Below are 19,657 nucleotides of genomic sequence, written 5' to 3'. Positions count from 1 at the left end.
AAATTTAATATGAACATTAAGAATTATGTTAAAATTTATGACCCTTTGTTTTTTCAAAAGATTAACATTTTAAATGCTCTCCTTAAAAGTAGCTTTATTGTATAAACTGTCCAGCTTCTTATTTGTCTCAGTTTTTCAGAAGACATTAAAATACGTCACATTATTAAAGAGAAGCAGAAAAAAAATGTTTTAGCTAATAAGATTAAATATACAATTTATTGAATTAATAGAGCTTCACTGAACAACTTTTGAAAATTAAATATTTTGTTAGGCATAAATGTTTTTGCATAATGTCTTCTGATAGAAATTTTTTAAGACTGTGGATATTTTGGAGTAAATGGTCCCAAGTAACCCAATTATCAAACAGTACACAAGTATGAGATGATCTTGGTGTGTCAAATTCACTTTGATAACTATTTTAGGTGGCTGCAAAAAGTAGCATCATCATAGCGAGAGGCATTTTGACTACTGAGGAGTCTTTAGAAACATTAAGGTACATTTCCCACCATCAAAGATTTATGTGTAAGAAATGTATATTCATTTTGTTTTAATTAGAGTGTACAACTTGTCTGTGGTGTCTAAACTTAGAATGAGTTTGACATCACAACACAGCTTACATTCTCTAAGGAAAAGTTAAAGAAAACCAAAAAGTTTCTTTTTTGCATCTCCAAACCACAAAGCAAAACATTCCAATTTACTCTGGTTCTCAGTCGGATATTTATTTCTTCAGAGTCTATCATATCACATCATTTCTGCATTCTAAGAAGAAAAAATTATGGTTCAAAAGTTCACATTTCTACCATCTTTGCAATTTTTATTTAGATCGGTGGGTCTACAACTCTTCTAAAATAGAGCTTTACTAGAAAATAAGTTTCCATGTGTTGCCAGATGAAATAAACTGCTTCAGGGAATGCACTAAGGTGCGGAGCATAATTGTGCAAGGTAAATAGTCAGCAAACATGTCAGATCTTTGTTACATTTACTTGTTAAAGGACCATCATGGAAAAATTATTTTTCTTTTAAATTCTTTAAAAGGCCTAATAGCTGTTGGATACAGGAGCATTTTATCCTTTCTACATAAACAAAATCAAATATTATGTAAAATATATGTATAATATATTTTGTCCCCATGTATTTTAAATAAACCTGCCTGTACTGATCATATAATCAATATTGAATTGTTCTAGGATAAACATATTTTTCTAATTTTTTAATCTCAATAGTTATAAGAGATAATAAAAGTTGGATGACAGTAGGTCTAAACTAAAAGAATTATAAAATAAGTTGAGTTATAATTTGGCCAGACATTGACAAAATTGCTATTGATTATAATCAAAACCATTACTGTCCTTGGCATTTACTTTGCCTTCAAGGTTTTTACTTGATAAAAAAATCTAAATTTATCTTCTTAATTGCTGTCAACACTTCCTCTAATTTCACTTAAACTTGATATTTATAGAACATTCCACCAACAACAGCAAAATACAATTCTTAAATGCATGTACATTTTTTTCAAAATATACTATGTTCTTAACCATGAAATCAATCCCAATAAATTTCCAAAGATGTAACTTATACAAATATTTGGACCTAATAAATTTAAATTAGAAATAAACAACAACAAAAAAAACCTCTTTAAAATCTCCAAATCGTCAAAAACAAAATAGGACATTTCTAAACAAGCAATGAGTCAAAGAATATTTCAAAAAGGAAATTAGAAATAATTAGTAATTGGATAAATTTGAAGCCACAACATATAAAAATGATAGTATGACTCTAAAACTGCATTTAGCGTAAAATTTATAGTATTAAATGCCTATATTAGAAAAGGAGAAAGATTCTAAATATAATAACCTCAGCTTTTACCTTAAGAAACTATAAAACAAAGAAGAAGTTAGCCTAAAATAAGCAGATGAAAGGAAATAATAAAAATGAGTATAGTAATTGCTGAAGCAGAAAACAGACTTAGAGATAATCAATGAAAACAAAAGCTAGTTCTTTAAGAAGGTCAAGAAAATAGATAAACTTCTAGGCAGATTGTTCAGAAAAATAGAATAAACACATGCCACAAATGTCAGGAATTAGAGAAACTGACACAGATTATTCTGAAAATACCATAATAATAATATGTCAAATGGTAATAAGGGAATATTAACAATGTTAATAAATTTACAACTTAGGTAAATAAAGAGGAAAAATCCCTTGAAATATATCTTACTAAGTATCAGAAGAAAGCTCTAAAGTCAGTAGTCTATAGTTATTAAATGAAATTAATTTGTAATTTTAAAATTTCTCACAAAAAATTACAAGCACAAATGATAAATTCTACTAAACAGTTAAGGAAGAAATGATACCAAACCTATACAAAACCTTCCCCCAAATTTTAGAGGTGGAATTACTTCCTAACTCATAGATGAGGTTGCAATTCTACTGATACCAAAATCAGAGAAAGATGCTCCAAGGGAAGAAGTATCCCTCATGAACATAAATGCAAAAATGATAAACAAACCTCTAACAAATAGAATTTAGCAACATCAAAAGAACAGTACACTGTTATCAGATAAGTTTTATCTCAGGAATACAAGTTTAAAATAACTTTTGAAAATCAATGTTATTCACCATATTAAAATTCTGAAAGAAAAAACACATGATCATCTCTATAGATAAAGAAAATACATTTGACAAAATCTGTCACCATTCCTGATTTAAAAAAAAAAAAATCACAGCAAGCAAGGAGAAGAAGATATGTCTTCAAGATGCTAAAGGACATCTTTGAAAAAGCTATAACCAAGATCATATTAAATGGTGCAAGAATGAATTATTTCCACCTAAGCTCAAGGACATCTGCTCTCATCACTTCTATTCAAAATTGTATCGGAAATTCCAGTCAGTGCTGTCAATAAAAGAAATTTTAAACTCATTTTGCCTGGGAAACATGCTTATCCTTCACCCACCCTTCTGTCTGAACACTGGTGCTGATCGTCTATGCAACCCTCTCCCATGAAACCATGTTCCTAGGAGTGACTTGAACTCACCTTCATTGTCAGTGAAAGATTTCTGAGCTAAGTTAATCCCATGATTCCAGCCACTTATTATCAGTTTGTAACTAGACATGCAACCTGATTCTAGCAACTATGACACCAGTGGACACCTGACCAGAAATTTCTAGAAAGGAAAAGGTTTTCTTTCATTAGATAATCCACAATAAGAGAAACTCTCTTCTTGTTTTTGTTGTTTCTTGAGCAACCATAGTCATCCTGTCTCAGCCTCAGGACAAAGCCACCACTGACACCGATGGAGAGAGAAGAAAGTTACATTGCAATTTTGAGTTGGTAAATCATCTAGTTCTAAAGATTTCTCTTTCCAGACTTCTGTTATATCTGATATTATATGTCTTTATATTTGAAGCCAGTTTCAGTGGATGACTTTGCTTTCTGCTACCTGAAAATATTCTCAGGTAGATTTCAGCACCAGAAAATGGGGGGTGATATATAACAGACACTGAAATGTGAAATTCCAAGAATGGAGGATTGGGCTGGAGGAAGTTAAAATGCTACATTTTCTGATTGAAAATTGGGTGACACTTGTTTTGCATTTATCAGAGTTGATCTCCAGATACAGAGCAACAAGTGGGTCTCTGAAGTGGTGAAGCTCCTCCTTGATGTGGCCACAGAGGATAATAAACAGAGAAGGAAGACTTTGCCCAGAAGGCAGGGCATTTGTCCATGTTGGACAATTTGACTTTCAGAGTATTCCACTTAACTCTTTCATATTTGTTTTTTTAAACTATAACTATTCTTTTTTTTCAAAATTGAATATATATTCCTGGTAGAAAAATATGTCTAACTATGAATCAGAATTTAAGCAAATTTTGGGGCATGAGTCGTAAGAGAATACTTTTCGTTCATTTTTGTGGAAAGTTTGCTATCTCCCAAGAAAGAACGATAGAAAAGAATGATTTATCATGTTTTTTTCCCTCCAGATATGATCATGTTTAGATGATGCTTGGAAATTTAGATTTCAACAGCTCTCAGAAATCTAGCAACATATGGATGAATTCAACACTGAGATAGAGCAAAGAGAAATGTAATCTGGGTTTAAAGATGGTGTTCCATCACAGAATCAATAAATTTGATCCCTGCCCTGCCATTTAACTATTTCTGACAGAATTTATGTAATCATATTGATATTTGATATTGTTTACAACCCACATCCTAATTAACATAGCTAGCAGTGTTTGAGAAATGCTCACACTAATGGTGATCGAATAAATCAGAATACATTTCTTCTTCAGGCAATTTGTCAGTATGTGATATGTCTAGAAATCTCACTCTTCATTCTAATTTTAATCTAGAAATCTCTCCTAAGGAAATCACTTAAACTGAAAACAAGTATTTATGCCAAAATGTTCACAATAGAATTATTTATAAAACTGCAAACAGATAAAAATATGATAAGCATCTATAACAGACTGTTGCTCAAGAGATGCAGCCATAAAATTAATGTTTACTGCTTTAAAAAATGGTTATGAAATTAATTGAATTCATTTTGGAATATACTTAGGGTATAGAGTTTAGTAAGAAATACAGGACAATAATTCATTTATATAGATTTATCTCAATTGTGTTCAATATATAAAGAAATGTGCATGATGCTAATAATTATATTTGAGTAATAGAACTATAAATAGATTTTTCCAAGTATTTTCAAAATTTTACACACTGAGAAAATATTATTTTATTACAGAAATAAAGTATATACAGTATTTTTGGCTTATCTTGGATCATCCAATAATGAAAAATACATAATTTGGCTAGAGTAATAAAAGGCATTTTAATTGAATAATATTAGGCTTTGACAGTTCAAAATCCCAAGTAGAGTTTGTTCATATTTTCATTTTATTTTAGCTTATAAATTATATAATGTGGTCTTCATTCACCATATGAGTACGTCTCCTAGGGCACTCTTCTCACTAACCATGGTTGGTACCAATTTCTGCATTCAGCCAAGATTTTAGCTTCAAAAGTTCTTTTGATAAACACTTCACATCACTCTATTGAATTAAATCATATTAGGAAAACGTGGACCAGGTTAGATTTACTTGTCTGCCTAGCACTTGAAACCAATCCAAAAGGAAAGCAAACCCTCTGCATATGGCTCAAGTACAATTAGGAACCAAGGTTGCATGTAAATGAGAATGCATAGGCAGCTTCGCCATCTGTCTGCAAAGTCCTTCCTGATTTGCTTGTCGAAAATGTTGTAGGCTTATTTACAGCCGGCAGCACCGGGGGACAAGTGAAGAAGACAGCTGCCTCCTCTCTGGAACAGAACATGGCAACTCTCACTAATAGGAGTTGGGACCTGTCTAACCTAATCACAGAAATCTCGAATGGTTTCTCAGCAGTCTATCCATCTATCACTGACACAGCTGAATCCTTAAAAAAAATTTTATGCATGAGTGAAAACGAATCCCTTTTAACTCTATTCAAATGAGATTTCTTGCCTTTCGTAGATCAAATAGGCAAATTCAGAAAAAAAAAAAAAAGGAGAGAAAAAGAAGAAGAAAAGGTGTTTCAAGTGCATTTGGCTTTAGATTACACCAATAAAATATTACAAAAATACATGGGTATAGCTTTTACATAAAGATATATAAGAGATATCCAATTTGTATTATAGAGACTGAAGTCACTTCAGATTTAGTGTAAATAACTTAGACTCTGTATCATGATAACTTGAACTTGTTCAAATTCTGATAGGGTTGATAAAGTGAAGGCGTGTCCCAGCCACAGTATACCATCTAGGTGTGAACTAATAGAGAAATGACTCTCTCACTGTTTCGCAAAACTTCTGTTTAATGGCAAACAACCATTCTTTCCATCATTCTTTTCAATAACATTTTTGTTGACTATATCACATAAAACCATAGGTGTGTAGTTTGTTTTTTTTTTAATACCAGTTGTCAACCCAAATAGAAACATTCCACAAAGCAAATGGGCTGTCAGCTAGTATTTGTCTTCAGAGAAAATTACTTAATATATGTCATCTCATCTGTAAAATGGGGGAAAACAGTACTAATACAGTGATGTTGTTAGTATTAAATAAGTGATAGTAAAGTTTCTAGCATATAAGAAATTGTGCTCAGATATTCGTCAAACGAATTTTTGAGTTCCAACTATGGAATATTCACTGGTCGTTCATTTTATTAACACATCCACATTTCAGCCATTTTTCTAGTATTATCAAACTATTGTTTTGCTAAACAGAAGTCTATATGTGCCACAATTAGAACAAAACATCATGGATGGTCAAAAGAGCAATGAGTCTAGCATATAGTACATAGATGATCTACATAATCTATGCTAATCCTTGGGAAATTTTTCTATTTTTAAGCATAATAAATTGTTAAAAAGAATCATTAAAAATGTCAACTTTTCTCAGTGGGACATTTGTCAACTATGGGAATTGGGTGCTTAACTGTCTAATATTGCCATGTGAATATTGTATATGATTGTAAGGCTTTTGTCACTGAAGTTTTTATTCTGATTTTTCATGATCAAAGTTCACATGATATTGTATAGACATGCTTTGTAGTGAACTATAGTAGCAATAATTTCTGTACATGATCAAGTGTTTACTGCAGCATTTCTTTTCCTGTTCTTTTTTTTTTTACCCAAAGGGTTAGTATTAACAAATGACAGGAATAGAAAACTCAGATTTTAGAAGGACAACTTACAGGACACAGATCTGTGATTCTTTGGATGTGACACTTTTGGATGTGATTCTAAAAGCTTTTATTGAACATTGTCAAATTTGTAAGCTTCATGGGGATGGACATCATACTTATAAAGCCCTTCTATACGTGCTACCATAGACGTGAAATTCTTGACCTTAATATTGTCTTTGAAAATGTTAGATTGAGAATTCTGTTAACTTACATTTTAAGAATTGGCGTATTGTATTACTGCAAGAGATTTGATTTTCAGCACAGTGCAAAGTTATATCAAATGCCTATATCTTTTTATTTTCTAATTCCATTTTGTGTTAAAACACATTTTAAATGTAGTTTTCTCATTTAGTAAAAGTTGTCTAATTGAAAAAAAAAGTCAACTTTTCTGATTTAACTATAATTATTCTCCTGTGTTTGCATTTCAGTGAAGTAGCAATTGATATTTAATTTGAAGAACATTTATTCTACCTAAAAATATACACAAAGTTTTCTTCATAATGTAATGTAGAAGATCCTCTAAAATCTACCCAAAAGTGACTCTCAAGTCTGTCTCTTATTACCAGCAAAACTCATACCTTATTAGTTTATACAAATGTTTTTTCTGTTTTCTTTTTGTAATTATTCTTTTATTCTGGTAAGGTACTTAGCTACCCTAGTTAGCTGCCTACCCAATATTAATTTGCTGCCTTATTCCTTCCCATTAGGATGGTGATTTTGTTCTGTTGTCCATCACTCCACCACAGAAGGTGATCCTTACCAGATTCCAGGGACATATCCTCACTGGTCCAAGATCATCATGACACATTCACTTCTGTTATTTGTCCTATTTGAAAGAGTGTGTGACTGATTATGACTAATGAGTTATGATGGAAAGACTTCTGTTTTTGTTTTTTTTTTCCCCTGGAAATTGTGTGCTTGAGTTGACCCTATGAAACGAATTCAAGAATAAAGAATCTCTCTTCTCTCTATGGATATGATTTGGCCTGAATGAAAAACCTGGAAATACCTGGAGAAATGTCCCTTGCTCTCTGTTAAAGCTACACTAGGAAAGACAACAGAAACAACAAGCAAGAGATGAAATCTGAGGATGTTCAGAGCCTGCCGGATATTAATGAGAGCACCCCGTTATCTCAATATACATTCTTGTATTATATGTAAGTTTGAGTCTAGTTTTCTTTCATTTTCTACCAAGATCATTTCAACTGCTAATTGTTACTCCAGAGCAAATTAGGCTTATTATTTATGTTCGAGACTAGGACAGCATTGGCACTGAGGAAATTGGGGAACTGGGAAGTGGTAGATTAAAAAAGAATGTATAGTAGATGCAAGAGAGTATCAAGCCACCTCCTTCACAGCTGCATATAACACACGCCCAGAAACCCACCTGGTATTTCAAACAGGTGCTTGGAGCTAACATCATAGCACAGGAATCGCTCTAAACCTTTATCTTAATAGGATTTATAAAGTTAAATAGGAATTAAAAATGTTTCTAACACTAAATTAATAATCTCATTTGCATAGGTCTAAATTTGCATGTGTGAGAATTTAAATGTAAATCTTAAACTTTTACACATTTTTGAAGACTATCACAGTATCTTATGTAACATATTGCAGAACAAAATTACTTATTGAATTACTCAAAACCAAGTTATCTACCCTGTTAATGACCAAATTTCTTCCCCAAATGTTGAAAGCATTAGGGCCTGTTTTTGCATTTCTTTTTTTTTTTCATTCTTATAATACCAGGTTTCACATCTGAAATTTCCAAAAAAAAAAAAAAAGGAATGTTATTAAAACTAGATTAGAGCCAGCAGAAATAGAACTCTGTGAAATTACTCCTGTATTTTAAGATTTCAGAGTCTACATTAATGTCACTTTTTCACTAAATTTACAGTTTCCCTAAGAACTTTGTGGCAAGCATTATAGATTGATTACCTCAAATTCACTCAAAACCCATTTCGCTATTGTAAACATGAGAAACTGAAAACGTACCTTCCTTGACTCCGTGGAGTTTTTCGTGAATAGCATCAATGCCTAACAATGAGGTGTATGAAGCAGTTTATGTTTGGGACTTCTTAGAGGATTAAAGACCCAAAGTTTTGATTATTTGTGCTTTTCTTTTTTTTCTTTCCCTTCTACCTGTGTGGAGCACAGACTTTTCCCAAGAAGAAACTTTTCCTAAGAAGAAAGCTTTTCCTAAGAAGAAACAATTTTGAGATGTATTTATTCCCCAGGTCATAATGTGTACTTTACATTTCAAATTTAATTTTTATGTTCTTTAAGATCATAAAAAGAATTGTGAATATATTGTAATTAAGCATTTATTTACAGAAATATAAAAGCATCCCTATCTTTCCATAAGAGATAGAATGTTTTACCTGGTGACATAAAAGTTCAGAATCAAGGAGACAGAATGTAAGTCAGTAACTTGAGTATCCAGCTTGCTGGCAACTCTGCCAACTCCCAAGAAAGTTGTCAATCCACGATTGATGATGAGTGATATTTTGGATTCACTAGCTCCTATTTGAAAAGTGTCCTTGAGGCATTCTTGTTGAAAGATCCATGATGTAAAATTTCCCACTAAGTAATGACTACATTACTTGAAAGAATTTGTAGCAAACTTCCATATCAAATTCATGCAATAAATGTAAAGAACCTGAGAAGATACGACATCTTGACTTTTCAGAAAATTAATTTGGCATACAATTTTCAAATGTATGCTGTAGTCAGTAGTATGAATAACACTTTTATCTTCCATTCTTTTACTGTTTCATTTAGCTGTGATTTCCAATTCACACAAGAACCGATCACAAAACCAGTTCTTTCCCTTGATAGGAGGACATTGATTAATATTTTCATTCCCATTTAAAGGATGGTTACCTCAGAAAAGTAGTTCAGTCTGATTTACTGAATAAAATGATGATGGTAATGACACTAATAAGGATGGTGATAAAAGCAATTAATACTTATTAAAAACATGCTCTGCAATTTGCATTCTCCTAATATGACTTCCTTATATTAATTTCATTAATCATCTCATAACTTTCATTTTAACAATTAGGGAAATGAATCAGGTAGAAGAATGAAATAACAGAATCAAGATTATACAGCTAATAACAAGAAGTAATGATATTTGAACCCAGGCAGCCCTGCTTGAAAGGTTATTTGGCTGTTTTAATACTTCTTCCTCAATTTAAATTAGTCACTTTATTAAAGCAACAAATTGAATTATGCAAATATATATGAATGTTACTGTAAGACCTTATAAAAATAAAATATTCAATTAGATAAGTGAATTCTACACCCGTGTTTTGAATGTATGAACTAGTAATATTTTACCAGACATTAGAAATGAGATTAAGTTCTACCAAAAAAAAAAAAATACACTTAAAGAAACCTTTATAATTTTGGAAGAAAACAGACAACTTTTTTGGAAAAAATTCTATTTATACAAGGAATTCATTTAATATTGTTGCTCAATTAAATTATATTTCTTTATATCTATGCTCGCTTATTTGCAAATCTGAAAGAAAGTTAGTAGCTTGAACACCCATTTGATTAACTGTTTGCTGACCTTGGGTCAGTATCTGTACTTGGCCTTTTTATTTTCCATATAAGACTCAACTCCCTGTTGGACTAATTTAAACAAATTCATGCAAAATATTAATTAGGTGTAGGAGGGAAAGTGAAAAGTGGTAAAGTTTCTCTGTAGCAAAAGATCAGCTCTCTGCCTGACAAGTCTATGCCTTTTCCTAATGTGGCCTCTTCACATAGTTCTCTTAATCCCCAAAGATAAATCAATCATTCGTAGGCTGCTTCACATATTTCCTCTTTGTCTGATTAAGACTAACTGTTGCCTAGACACTGAATTTTGCAGCAAATTATTCTTTGAAGAACTGGAAATTGAAGGTAGGAAGCTTTATAAAGAGTACAGGCCATATAGAACACTGCCTTTGAATAAATGTAGACTACCACACATGGAACGAGGAAGAAAAATGGTGTTTGAATGTAAAAATATTTGTCCCAGGAAACTGACAATATGCAAGCAGCCAATACTTATTTGAATATTATAAATGTGTAATGAGAGGCCAGTGTGACATACATTTTAAACTTGAAGTGTCCTGTATATTCTTTTATATTTGATGGTTATGACTTTGATTTGCTATAATCAAATTTGTATAGCATTATTTGTTTCTAAAGACATATTTCATGACATTAATTCTCTTCATCTGGTGATTCTCATTCTTTGGCGAGTAGGGCTTCTTTCCCTGCCTTCTTCAGCTGCATCCATTGTTTCTTCCATTCTCAATTCTTTCCTTAATTCTTCCCTCTTCCCTTCTTTACATTTTTCTCTTATTTTCTTTTTTTTTTTTTTTTTGCTTTCTCCCTTGTATTCTTCTTATTATTAATTTAGTTTGCTAAATAATTAAAAAAACTTAATATTCTATATAAAATTTAAGACAAACAGTCAGATAAAAGAATAGTTAATATGTTGTATGTCACATTCTAAGACAAAAAATATTATTCTGTCTACCTGGGAAAAGAAAGTCATGACATAAAATTATTCTAAGAAATGTTTCGTATGTGTATTGCACTTTTACAATACTCTCAAAAATGCCACATACATTTTGAAATTATAATAAAAGTAATCATGCAATTATTCTTTCAGTAGAACCCTAAAATTTAATGGCATTCAGAAATTTGGAAGTTTTATTTTCCTTAAAAATGTTATCTTCCTTACTGTCATTTTGAATTTATGGTTTTATTATTATTATTTTTAAAAAGCTTAGCCTTATTTTACTGAAGAAAAATCCCTCTATAACTTGATTTTATAGCATTTTTTTTCCAGAGCATTTTCCCACATCAATGATACTTTGCTGAATCATTTTAATAATGGTTAATTTTAAATTCATTATTTTTAAAAAACATTAATTCACATAAACATCTGCTTTAAAGATTGCCTATAAAATGACATATTATTACTTAGCTGATAAGTCAAATTTTCTTCTTTTAAATTTTTATTTTCTTATGTATGAGAATGAACACGTTCCATGGCCTGAATGTTTGTGTTTCCCCCATAATTTATATGTTAAAATCCCAATGTCCATAGCAATGGCATTGATAGAGGGAGTCTCTGGATGGTCATTGTGTCATGAGGGCAGGGCCTTCATGAATGAAATGAATGCCCTTATCAAAGGGACCCCACAGAGATTCCTGACCCCTCTACCATGTGAGGGTAGAGGAAGAAGGTGCTGGCCATGAACCAGAAAGAAGGCTGGCTAGGGCCCTCACCAGAAGAGGACTATGCTGGTCCCTTGACCTTGGACATCCCAGCCTTCAAAACTGTGAGAAACGAATTTCTGTTTTTATAAGTTACTTGTGGTACTTGGTTGTAGCAGTCTGAATGGACTAAGGCAACATGAAAGAACAGTGCTTGTTCTGAGCAGTGAGGGTGAGGCAATGGGTGAAAGACTAAGAAGAGTCATGCTTTATTTAGTGGGAAAAAGACACCCTAGACCAAGTGTGACTCTGCCTTTGCCTAAAAAATCTTAAAATCATGTCTCAGAAACGCAGCTTTCAAGCATCTCAATTGTGTTCCAGAACTAAGCTCAAAACTATTTACTTATGAAAATGACCAGGATCCAATAGGAAGAATTCAAAATATCTGTATCTAATAAAATTAGCCGGCATTAGCATAGCTCATTGTGAGAATGTCAACCAATCAAAATGGATGCAGGAATGGCAACAATGATAAAACAAGTAGTCATTACAACTGTATTCCCTACATTCAAGAAGCTAGAGGTAATATATACACTGTTAAGAAGAGGTATGGGATTTAATTTTTAAATACAAAACCCATTTCTAGAGAGAAAATTTTCAATGTCTGAGATGAAAAATAAACTGGAGTAAATGCTCAAAGAGACATAAGAAGAAAAGATGTGTGAGCCTGAAAGCAGAGCAATAGACACTGTCCAAAATGAAACACACATGGAAAAAAAAAGTAGAAAAATTTAACAGATCACATAGAGCTGTGGAAAAACTTCAAGTGGAAATATGTGTGCAATTTACAGCCCTCAAAGGAGAAAGATAGAGGAATACAAGAAAATATTTGAAAGAATAATGTCCAACATTTTTCATATCTAATAACAAATCAAGATCCACTTACATGAACATCTCAACAAACTCCAGGCATAAAATCATGCAGAAAACTATACTAAGACATATATTAGTCACATTTTGCTTAAAATTAGTGATAAAGAGAAAAACAAAGACACCAGGGAAAAAAGGCATGTGATATACACTAGAAAAAAGTAAGCATGTTCAAGATTTCTCATCAGAAACAATGTGAACCAGAAGACAGTGGCAGCAGTTTCTTTTAAATTTTGAAAGAAACAAAACTATCGCTCTAGAAATTTTTACCCAGAAAAAATTGCTTTCCTAAGTGAAAATGAAATAAAGACTTTTTAAATATTCATAACAGCCAAAATACTATATTAATAGCAGCCTTGCACTACAATAAATGTGAAAGGAAATCTTTCAAGCAGAAAAAAATCATACCAGATGTAAGTCTGGATCTATCTATATTCAGAAAGAGTACTAGAAATGATAACTACGTAGGTAAAGGACTTTGTCTTCATTATTTAAATCTCTTCAGTAAGCAATCAACAATTACTTAAGCAAAAGTAATAACATATTTTGGGATTCACCACATTAATGAAGTGAAATTTATAACAAAAATAACACAAAAACCTAGAAGAAAATGTTGGAAGTGTAGGTATCCCCTGCTTTCTGAAAGTCTGTATTAACACCTATTGACAGATGACTGGATAAAGAAGCTGTGGTATATTTATACAATGGAATACTACTCAGCCATAAAAAATAATAAAATAATGCCATTTGAAGCAACATGGATGGACCTAGAGATCATCATTCTAAGTGAAGTAAACCAGAAAGAGAAAGAAAAACACTATATGATATCACTTATATGTGGAATCTACAAAAAAAGAAAAAGACACAAATGAACTTATTTACAAAACAGAAACAGACTCACATACATGGAAAACAAACTCATGGTTACCAGGGGGGAGGTGGGTGGGAAGGGATAAAAATGGGAGCCCAAGATTTGTAGATACTATCTGCTGTACATAAAATAGATAAATAACAAATTTATACTGTATAGTACAAGCAACTATATTCAACAGCTTGTAGTAACCTATAATGAATACATATATGTATATGTAAGACTGAAACCTGCTTTACACCAGAAATTGGCACAACACTGTAAACTGACTATACTTTCATAAAAAAAGAAAGTATCCCAAAGAGTTTTAAGTAAATAAAAGCCTTACTGTTAAAAGAGAAAAAAGGAAAGAAAAGAAAAGTAAGAGACACTGGAAAGAGCATCACCCTTACTTGCCACAAGAAAACTGAACAAACTGCACATAATGGCTTTTCTTGAAACCATCAGAGAATTGAGGGCACAGAACAAAGTACTCAGAAATACTGAGAGGGACGGAAAACTATAGGGAGACACTGGGCCTGACCATTTGCTTTCCTGGGACCAACATCACCAGATAATATAAAAGTAAGTAAAACTAAGCTAAAAAATTGTAACAATTTCCTGATGCTGCCTATGGGCTAGTGAGAGAGTGTGAAGCCACAGAGGTTATCAGGCATCCTAGAATTTACTCCCCCTACAAGCTTTTTCTCTGTGAACATCACCAGATACTCACCGGACAGATCAGAAGTTAGTCCTGAGAATACTGTTTCCAAGGTGATGACCTGGGTACTGGAGCAGCAAATCCACCCAAAATCTTCTCCCTTAACTCCAAGGAACAAAAGGCTTAATCTGGGAGGAAAGATGGTCAAAACACGTGTCCTGAGAGCACGCCTGGAAACCCATGAAAACTAGAGGAAGGAAACAGCGACCTCCAACTAAAATCCACACAGACCTTTTTTCCTTAATCTGTAGGAGGAAAGGCTTCAAGCCCCCAGCTGGAGGGCACTGGGACCTCCACTTAGAACACAGCTCTGCAGTCACCTTGATTTTAGCCAATAGATGCATCTTGGACATCTGACCTCTAGAACTGTATGACAGTAAATTTGTATTGTTCTAAGCTACTGGATTTGTGGTAATTTGTTATGGTAGGAATAGGAAACTAATACAGCTGTCATTCTAATATTTTACCAAAATTCTTTTGAAACATACGCACTATCAACCCACACTGGAAAATTTGATCATGTTTTTAACTTTTTCAATTCTTACGTGGAAGATTCACCGCTAACACTAACTCTAGTTCCTCTACTATCTCTGCCTTTGTCTCACTCTCTATAATTCCTGTCCTTACCCCTTATGTCTGTTTTTCTTTCTTACATACAATAATAAAATTTACTTTTTTGATCCCAGGATTAAGTTCCAACTTCTATTTGTCAATCTAAGACACCGTCAAGTGTCTTTAATTAAACTCTCATAGCATATGTATTATTTGTACTATTCAGTCCCCCACATCACATGTTAGTGGATTTGCCACTTTTCCTTCATCAGTGTTTGTTATTTATCTGCAGGGGCATTTGAATTTTGTCTGTGATTTAAGTGCAATTCTCAGTGTGTCATTTATGCTCTGAATTTATTTTTCTGGGTAAATTTTGTTTTCGTAGATCCATCTTGACCTGAGTTCTGTGTATTTTTAAATCTTTTTACAACAGCTATCAGAGGTATCACGCTGCATCTTTTATAATATAATGGAAAATGAGAATGAAAAGGGGACATTTCATGCCCACAGACAAAAAGGGTAAAAAGGTGACCATGAAACACTGTAAATACAATTTATAGCACCCAGTTGTAGTTATGTTTTATAACTGCAAACTGTTGTAGTCTGAACTTACTGGAGGCACAAAGCAAAGGGCACTTCTTTTTCAGGTGCCTTGGGTCCCCAAATAGTTTATATTAGGCCTTGCTGATTATTGCAAGAAACATGAAAATGTTAAAGCTGAATCTTATAGCTATAGCTTAGAAGCCTGAAGGATGGAACATTGATAACTTTTGCAATAACTTCAAAATTGTCAAACTGCTAGTTATTATGAAATAAGAAAAATATATATCAAATATTTTCTTATGGCCAATCTATATAGATACGTTGATCAATCTGTCCACTTAAATATACAAGTTGAGTTTACTGTGAGAAAGTTTGTCACTGTGTATCAATATCAACTGAATTTATGAAAAGATTAGAATTATTATGATAGTATGGGAAAGGGACCCCTGATAATAGAAGAACACTGATGCCGGAGGAGACAGCAGTGAAGTCAGGTCTCCACCAGGCTAAACACCAATATCAGGGCAGGCAAGTCTTTCTGCGTCTTTGGTTGTTTGTTATTATTAAATAGGTATTGTTCAGGGATCCAGCCTCTTGATTCATTTATCATCATCATCTGAAGTAGATTATGGCTAATGATGGGTAAACATGCAGCGGTGATTTGGATTTGTGGGGATGTTTATTTGCCTGTTGAACATGAAGTTTTGTTAATACAGTCATTTTTCAATCTCCCCCAAGTTGCAGTGATTTATATCCATGTGGATTTTTTGAAAAGTGGAAATTAATTTCATGCCATCAATTTACTTTTCCACTGAGTAATTTAAGATACAAGATATTAGTTTAAAATGTAGGAAGAAAGTTAAATCCTAGAAAAATAATTTAGCCATTCACTTGAACTTTTTCCATTAAAGAGAAAGCTTTTCAGTGTAGATAAATTCTTAATTTTGTATAATAAGATAAACATCTGAAAATTACATTTCCTCCCATTCTATACACATCTGTAATTATGAAATGTATATTATTTTTGCCTTATTTTATTACTCATATCAGTTGATATTCTTTTAGAGATGACTTTGTCATCAAATACATTTGTAAAGCCCTATACTGACCATCTATCACAGTAGATATTATTAAAGTTTTTAAAAATTACTGGTACAAAATAAAGAATTCTGCTTTTAATTTTGATGCTAATTTTCACTGTATAAAGATATACAAATGAGTTTTGAGATCCATTCTATTCATTGAATTAACAACAGAAGTTAATCCGAAAACAGAATATTGATTTTATATTTAACCCTCTGTATTCATAGTATTAATTTTCACTAAAAATGTTGCTTTATTTAAATTAATATATTTTTCATTTCCCTATGCAGTATTTTAACTGACTTACCCAAGTACAGAAGAAACTTAACAAAACATACCTATTAAAGCAACAAGTTTACATCATACCTATGGAGAAGACAGAAACATAATTATACATCCTCTTCAGTAAGGACGCTGATATTATTATTTCTACTTTACCAATGAAGTATTTGAAGTTCATGGAAAATAAGAAAATTATTAAGGATTAATAAATGTCAAAACAAATATGGTGCTCTCTAGATCATGCTAGAACCTCTAAATGTGTGTAATTTTTGAATCTCATACATAAAATACATTAGTCCTTAATGCCTTTACTGATATATGAGACTCAACATGTGTCTATCTTAGAAAAACTATGTATATGTTGCCCACAAAAATGGAGGTTTAAGAAAAAGAAAATGGTTTTAGAAAAAAAAAACTGCTTTCCTGTTAGAGATCACAAACTCTAGACCTTGAAAAAAATTTATGATGCAATATTTCACAGTCTAACATTCAATAAAGCAAGTCACAACTCTATGCTTTTTCAGTCATTTGATGAGGGTTTTTCCATGATAGGGAAACCCACTTTCCTAATGCCTTTCAGCTGTGCAGGGCAGAAAACCTAAAGAAACACTTCTCCAGTGAAGACATACAAATGGCCAACAGGCACATGATAAAATGCTCAATATCACTAACTTATTAGAGAAATGCAAATCAAAACTACAATGAGGTATCACCTTACACCAGTCAGAATGGCCATCATTAAACACTCCACAAATAAATGTTGGAGAGGGTGTGGAGAAAAGGAAATCCTTCTACACTGTTGATGGGAATGTAGTTTGGTGCATCCAATATGGAAGAGTATGGATGTTCCTTAAAAAACCAGACTAAAAATAGACTTACAATATGATCCAACAATTACACTCCTGGGCCTGTATCCAGGAGGAACTCTAATTCGAAAAGACACCTGCACCCCAATGTTTATAGCAGCAGTATATATAATAGCCAAGACTTGGAGGCAACCTAAATGTCCATTGACAGATGGTGGATAAAGAAGTCGTGGTATATGAATTCACTTAATCTTAATTATTTCCTTAAGGGCCCCTTCTCCAAATACAGTTACACTGAATGGGTTAGGGCTTCTACATTTGAATACTGGGAGGACATATTCAGGCTATAGCAGAAGACTAGGCAGTGCTCTAAGCCACGAGTCTCTATTCTCACATTCTGAGGTGCAGTAATGTCAGATCATTCAAGACATTGGGTTCCACAAGCTTAGGATCCTGGGCTTTGCTCTCTTTTCTGAGACCCTGCATCAGAGTCTCCTCAATTAATCTGGGAATTTATTTCACTCTTACGAGTTTCATCTGATATGTTTAACTTATCCTCATACAACTGAGAATGTGTTTTGCTGTTCAAAGTGTATTTTCCAAAAATATTTGTAAACATTCGCCACCAAGGAATTACTAGAAATGCAAAACATGTATCTAAATTACAGGAAAGCTTATTTCAAAAATGATTGTTAATGTAGCATTAGAAGACCTTGTGCCAAATGTCTGATTAATACCTACCATTTGGAGAATCTGCTTCATGTTTTTAAAATGTAATATATTTTATAACTGTGGTAACTATTGAAATTAAACAAAATCTTGCATAAACATCCAACATTTAAAAATGAAAACAAGAAAATAAAAATTACTGCACTCTACCATCTGCTTACATTTCTGCTTAATGTACAAAATCATAATCTGAAGACTGGAATTATTTTTCAAGCTATATAATTAAACTTTAAAACAAAAGGACTTCATTTATAAAATACTAATGCTGACTTAGATGTTATTGGCAGTAAACTTCTGGACTTTGGGAGGAAGGATAGCAAAGTGTGGAAGAGAATATATCATGAATAGGAATCTAAGCAAGCATGACATAATTTTTTGAATTTAAATGTAAAGCACTCTATAGCAATTACTGGATTAAATATATTTTACTAGGAGTGGTCTAAGGGACTAATTTTACCAAGTCCAAGCTCATACCGCTCACGGCACGACAGGCCAATAACTTAGGAGATGAGGTGTTGGGACAAGGTGTAGCTATACTATTCAGAAATCCTGCAGACCAAGAAGATGGCAAACTAATGTCCTAAAGAACCGTCTTGCCCAGGTTTGGATGTTAGTTTCTTTTATAGAACAAAGAGGTGGGAGGTGAAGAGGTAAAGTAAAAATGTCCCTAAGTTGTTGCAAATACTTCCTGGATTCAGCCAGACTCCTGCAGCCGGTCACAGGTTGGCTGGATAGGGAAGTTTCCTGTGAGATGATGAACAAAGGTATTTCAGTTGAACCTTCAGGCGGGCGAGGATGGGCCATTGTGTATACTTTCAGCCATAGGCAACATCTTTTTGGTGATTAACTTGTAGAAAAAACAATAGATTACAAAGGTTAAAGGAAAAGAAATGGATCTAATATGGAGTCAGATTTGTTATTCCTTATTACACTAATTCAAATTTTAATTTATTGCATTTTCAAACAATAGAAATGAACAAATGGTGAATACATAAAAAAATGCATTAAGTCGAAGAAGGCAAGTAGAAGATAGTGAACACAGCCCTCACCTTCATTCTGTGTTACTTATTGATGTTCTGAAAACAGTTACTTTGTGCTTTGCCTTTAAATTTTATTTTGCTAAGCTCCTCTCCTAGGATGCATTTCTTCCCTCCTTCCTTCCTTCCTCCCTCCCTTCCTTCCTTCTTTCCTTCCTTTTTCTCTCTCTCTCTTTC

Source organism: Camelus ferus, chromosome 3 (assembly GCF_009834535.1).
Source record: "Camelus ferus isolate YT-003-E chromosome 3, BCGSAC_Cfer_1.0, whole genome shotgun sequence".
NCBI classification, from domain to species: Eukaryota; Metazoa; Chordata; class Mammalia; order Artiodactyla; family Camelidae; genus Camelus; species Camelus ferus.
This window is presented reverse-complemented; position numbering follows the sequence as displayed.